This window comes from Amblyomma mixtum, chromosome 5 (assembly GCF_055824585.1).
Source record: "Amblyomma mixtum isolate Tamu chromosome 5, ASM5582458v1, whole genome shotgun sequence".
NCBI lineage: Eukaryota > Metazoa > Arthropoda > Arachnida > Ixodida > Ixodidae > Amblyomma > Amblyomma mixtum.
Window position 1 is genome coordinate 29,372,830 of NC_143016.1, and position 6,003 is coordinate 29,378,832.

Genomic DNA, 6,003 nt, shown 5'->3' on the forward strand with positions numbered 1-6,003 from the left:
CGCAATTTTGTCCGCACGATTACATCGTTCTCTGAAGAGAAATGTGGGAAAGTTTGAATGTGACAGATAGTGTGTGATAAAATGCTGCCGTGGGAAAAAATTTGGTTGTTGAAGTGTAATTAGTGAATTGACTAAGCTTGAAAAAAACGCGATAAAATACACTTAGGTGTCAAAATTACCACGGGCGTCGATACAGTACATACACATCAGAACAGCCATGGAAGTCGATATAGTATGTGGATGTTTTGCTTTCGCAATGTCTTTATTTGCGTTTCTCCACAATCTTGCTCAAAATGTCTCCACACTGCATTTCTTTATTAGTAGGTTTCAGCGGAGCGAAGCCCTACTGGAAAAAAAAAAATTTTTTTTTCTCGCAGAACTGGACCTCCCACAAATGCCTGCGCACAAGGCACGACGACGGGCGATGATTCCCCGCGCCGTGTCCTGGGATCTCCTGCTGCTCCGATGCGCTTCGCACAGGCGACGTAAAGGTGACTTTTGCGCCGGGCAGAGCACGCGGCGGCCAATGAAAAAGTGACACGCAAATTAAGCGCCAGCGCACACACCTGCTGAGGTTGCTAGTCAGTTGCGTCGCTATAGGAAAAAAAACATCGATCACGTCAGGATGGACCTTTCAGCGCTGCGTCCGAGATATGAGTGCTAAGCGCCTCAGAGCAACAGCGCAGCGGAAATTCGCACGAAAGAAGCACGAATTGCTGCGCCGAATAGAAAGTGAGATGTCAGTATTGCAGAATTCGGTTTATAGCCAGCTTGCAGCGTAACGTGGTAAACGCGCTTGCTTGCAGTCTTTGCACCGCTGAAAACGATGGGTCCATTGTTCAGAGACTTTCAGTCATGAGATGAAGTGCGTCACTGCCGTTCAAACTGACCTACTGCACATAGGACGGGGGGAATATAATATTTATTTGTTGTGTTGCTCTGAGTTACAAAGCTTTGCATTTGATCTTGTATAGTTTTAAGCTGCCAAACTGAACACATGCACAGAATGAGAAAACCTAGCACGACTCGATCAACGCGGTTGCTTTTTCGAGCAGCTGTTAAATATACGATAATGAACTTGCCATTTATTATCATGGCACGTCATTGTGAGTGACTGTTTGTGAACTTTGCAGCGCGCATGTCCTTTGCATGTCTAGCTCCTCATCCAATCGCTCTTTCTACACTTGCCCATTTAGGCCCCCTTTTTCCTTTCCCCCAGGAGAAGGCGGCCAACCGGACAGCCTTCTGGTTAGTCTTCTTACCTTCCGCTTCCTCTTTCCTTGTCACTGCTTAGCAGTGGAGTTCAGTGACATTAAATCCGGTGTAACACCTCTGCTGTACCATTTGTTATTCTGAACCTCTGACCATTTTTGAGGACTTACTTAATGCCCGTGATGCTGCGCTGTTGTGTCGCCTGTGGCTGGGAGTGGCGTTTACAAATGCCCACTCCGACATAATCGCAATGGCAGACTCTCCTACGTGGGAGAACTGCGGTTAGAACTGCGGTTGCACGAGACAATTGAGCACGTACTTTGTGACTGCCCTCGGTTTGATCGTGAGCGTGTCCTCCTGGCTGCAATGCTCCGCCGCTTAGACCCCACGTCCGCTTCCTTGGAAGGAACCAAGGACCCTTCCTTGGGTCCCTGGACTAAACATTCTTCTTAGAGGACAGCTGTGAAGGCACTCTTGAAGTTCTTGAATGACTCAGCATTGCGTTCAAGACTGCAAACTTTGAGTGTGTCCTGTGTACCCGGTTAGTGATGGCCTACGGACACGAGAAAAAGTAATCTCCCTTTCCTCTCTCCACTTTCTTTCTCTTCCTCCCTTCCCCTTCCCAACCTCTAGGGTACCATACAGGACGTCGCCTAGTTAACCTCCCTGCCCTTCCGTTCATCTTTCTCTCTCTCTCTACTAAATACCCCCATTTCAGGAAGAAAGTCTGAGCCCGCTATTGCATTGTATTCCGGTACTGCTGCATTAGAACGCAAAATTTATGTCAGCAGCGAGCTACATGCCTTCCATCATTGTTTCGTTTTCAATAGGGAAGTAGGCTGCTTTAAGTGGCAGTCAGAAAACGACATGCAGATAAATTTACCTGCATTTAAAGTAACTTGGGCAGCACCACGTACGAATAAAACCGATGGATAGTTTCCGTCTACCCGCTGTTTATTATAAATATAAAAAAAGAAGGCATTAGCAGATTCCTCATGCACAACTCGGGATAAATAGGTGGCAAGAACCTGACTTGATAGGTATGGAAGCTTCGACGCACTTTGCTGCATTATATTTTATGCTTACGGTGCGTCTGACCAAAGGTGAACGTTGCAAGCGTATGCTGTCACAGCAAACGCGGATAGAATAAATAAAAAAAAGCTGGCTATTCTCAAGCTGCCTTTGTCTCTTTCTCTTTACCGGAGCAGCAAACAGAATGCGCCCTAAATTCACATTTGACTATTCAATGCTCCGGGGAAAAACTGGTCTGCCGTATCGTGTTTTTAGGAGTGACAGGAGCCTATATACTCCCTGAATTTATTTTGAAAAACCGCTCAGACAGCCTGTACCCCATTGAGAGGCCACTGTCTCACGATATCAGGAAGAGCTTTTAAAAACAGTGCTAAATTATATCGTTCCCCTGTCCAAAATGAGTGTGTGATCAGGGGAAAGTAAGCCCATCGTTCTGGTATTGAGCCTACGAATTTGAGATCGAGTGCAGCCGTGATTCAGTAAGTATGAGTGGGGGGAATGAGTCTTAATTTATAATATTATCGTTGGGCCCGAGTGACTCTCAGCTTGTCAGTGAGTGAGTGAATGAAATGATGGAGTAAGTGAGTGAATGAGCGAGTATGAGCGAGTATGAGTGAGTGTGGGTGAGCGAGTGCGATTGAAGGAATTAGTCTCATTGGCTACGAGTGTTCCTGACCACTGCGATTCTGTGCGTCCGTTAAGTCTGAGCGAGAGCCGAATTAACAAAACTTTGGTATAAGTGAGCACCAAGTTGAAACACCTTGGTGAGCAGGTTCGAATGAGCTTTTACTTTTTTTAGTTAAGCACTTGATGCGCCATTGTACCAGTTTACCTAAGTAGCTACTGAGTAGATTGAAAGGCTACACAGTTTGGACACTGCATTCACAAGAGGAGGAAGTGATTTTGGATGACTGTTCTCAATGGGCCCCTATTACATGTATTACGGGGCTGTCCAGAGTGCTCTAGGCTGTATACAGCCTTCATTCATGCCCCAGTGAGATAGCCACCAATTTCCATCCTTCCTCCCTACCCCTCCTCCCAATCCCTTCCTCCAGGTGCTGTGCAGCGCTCCCCTAGAGGGTAGCCATATATCGCACCTGTAACCCCAACCATCCAACCAGCAAGTCACCACTACTGATAGGCTAAGTGGTAGCTGAAATCTTATTGACCCAGCTGAATGCACCCAAACTGCAATTGAATTAGTTTTTGAGGGGTAGCAACTGAATGTTTTTATTTGTATGCTACATATCTTGCAATGAATGTAATAAATATTTCTCACTCAAGACATGCTTAAAACAAACGTATATTATGCTCCTGATAATATATATAATAACGACCCTCTGATCTGCGTATCCTTGTCTGCTGAGTACAGTCGAGCCCACTTATAACAGCCGCAGATATAACGAACGCTCGCTTAGTACGAACGAGGGCGGTGCTACCGTCAAAATATATATTGGGGCAATGGCACAGTGTCTCACATAGAACAAACTGTTGTGGCCTCAACACTCGGTTAGAGCGAACGCGAAGCTGTCGGGCCCCCGTAGTTGACCAAGCCGGCGGTGTTTGGCGCGGTTTCGCTCGACTGCGAACCCGCGGCAGGCGAATTTCGCGCACTTTGTGTTCCCCTGACACGACACGGCAGTGGCATGGACGGCAGTGACCGGCGGCTGCCTTTTGTCATCGGCAAGTCACGTAAGCGGCGATGCTTTGGAAGCTAGGTGCCCGTACGCTACAGGAACAATACAAAAGCCTGGATGAGTCGTGACTTATTTGCCGAGTGGCTTGTCGAGTTCGACCGCGACATGGCACGAAAAAACAGGAAGGTCCTGCTCGTGCTGGATAAGGCCGATTCACACGACGGACCGTTCGTCCGCGGCCCGCGCAGTACGTGTGCATACGTCAGCACTTTGAGAGGCGCGCTAGATGCATGGATGGATGGCGGCCGACAGCGCGCCCCTCAATGTGCTGACGCATGCACACGTAGTGCGCGGGCCGCGGGCGAACGGTCCGTCGTGTGAATCGGCCTATAACTGTGCGGCGCACCATGTGCAGCCTTCCTTGAGTGCGGTGACAGTGCTCTTCTTGCTTCCCAATGCAACCAGCAAAATTCAGCCGCTGGATATGGGCATCATTCATGCGTTCAAGGTGTGCTACCGACGGCGCGTCATCCAACGCTTGTTGATCGCGATTGATGCTGTCATGCCAGTTCGCATCAGCTTGCTTGCGCCGTGGAGATGTTGAAAGCAGCGTGGATGGAACTCACCGCGGAGTGCATAGCAAATTGCTTCCGCAAGGCGGGTTTTATGGGCCCAGGCACTGAGGACGCCATAGATGACCCACCGGAAGGCCGGTCGCACGAGGACTCGTGGCAACGCGTCGTTGACACGCAGCTGGCCGGACCTGCCGTTGCCTGGGACGATTTCGTTTCTTCTGATGACGACGCCGACATTGCGGAGCCATGCACTGACGAAGCTATTGTGCGTGAAGTGCGAGCCCTTCCTGTCTGCCCAGAGACCGACGAGGACGATGACGAGGATGTTGCTCTACCGCCGGTTGCTGTGAACGCTTGAACCGCGATCGGTTACATCGCGTCGCTTAAGGAACTCGTGTGCAGCAGAGGCCTTGGCGATGAACATATTACCGCGCTGGAAAAATTAGAAACGGCAGTGATGCGATCAGCTTTGAAGAAGCAGACATGCATCACTGACTTTTTTCAAAAATAAAGTTAACTTTCGTCTCGCTTGATCTTTTTGCCCGTATTATAGGTGGTCCACTTACTACGAACTTTGGATACAACGAACAAATGCCGTGTGACGATCAAGTTCGTTATAAGTGGGCTCAACTGTATAACCCATCAAGATACTGCTATTACACAAGGCTGCAGGGAAACGTTACAATAAATCTATTTTGTTTGGAGAAAAAGTAATAGAATGTGCGTATTGCCTTCTTCTCCATACATTGATGAAAAATAACGCATAAATGCCAAAATACCGCTTTAACAAACGTAATTTAAACATCTAGTAGGGACATTCTAAGCATAATCTAAGCAACGAAACCTGCTTTCAACCCCCGTTGAGGTTATTTTAAATTAAGAGGAGGAAACAGACAAGCAAGACACGCCGTGTGCAGTGCTGATGACCAGTGGCCCATTAGAGTGACATCATCATCATCAGCCTGACTACGCCCACTGCAGGGCGAAGGCCTCTCCCTAGTGACATAGTGGATACGAAAGAGAGCAAAACGCAGTCGAGGGAGCAAGAAAGTTGGGTGGTGAAGGTTGCGAGCTTGGGAAATTTACTGGAATAGAAAATTTGCTGGAATTGCTGATTTGCTTGGGAAATTTAGTGAATAGGGTGGTCGCAGTTATTGCGGGCCTTGGCTTATTGAACATCGATGGGAGAGGATTACACGTAACCCGGCTACTGCTGCTCCTGTTCATGATGATCTAAAAGAGAAGTTAGGTGACGACCTATACGATGTCATGGTCGTTTAAGAAATTTTATGCAAGGTTCGCACTCCCAACGTTTCATTCTCGCACGTTTCACAACCGATTCCTGCTTTTCGTACAGTGTTTCAAAAGCCAAAAAGGATTAAGAAGTTGCCTAACATTTCTTGCCATTAACATTACATGTGATCTTCAATTAAATTTGACTTTTCGAGGTAGCGATGGACTTATACCGAATAAATTTCTTTCAATTAATTTTTTCTGTTCTGGAATGGAGTATGTGTTCCCAAAACAATGTGCCATTGGTCACTGCG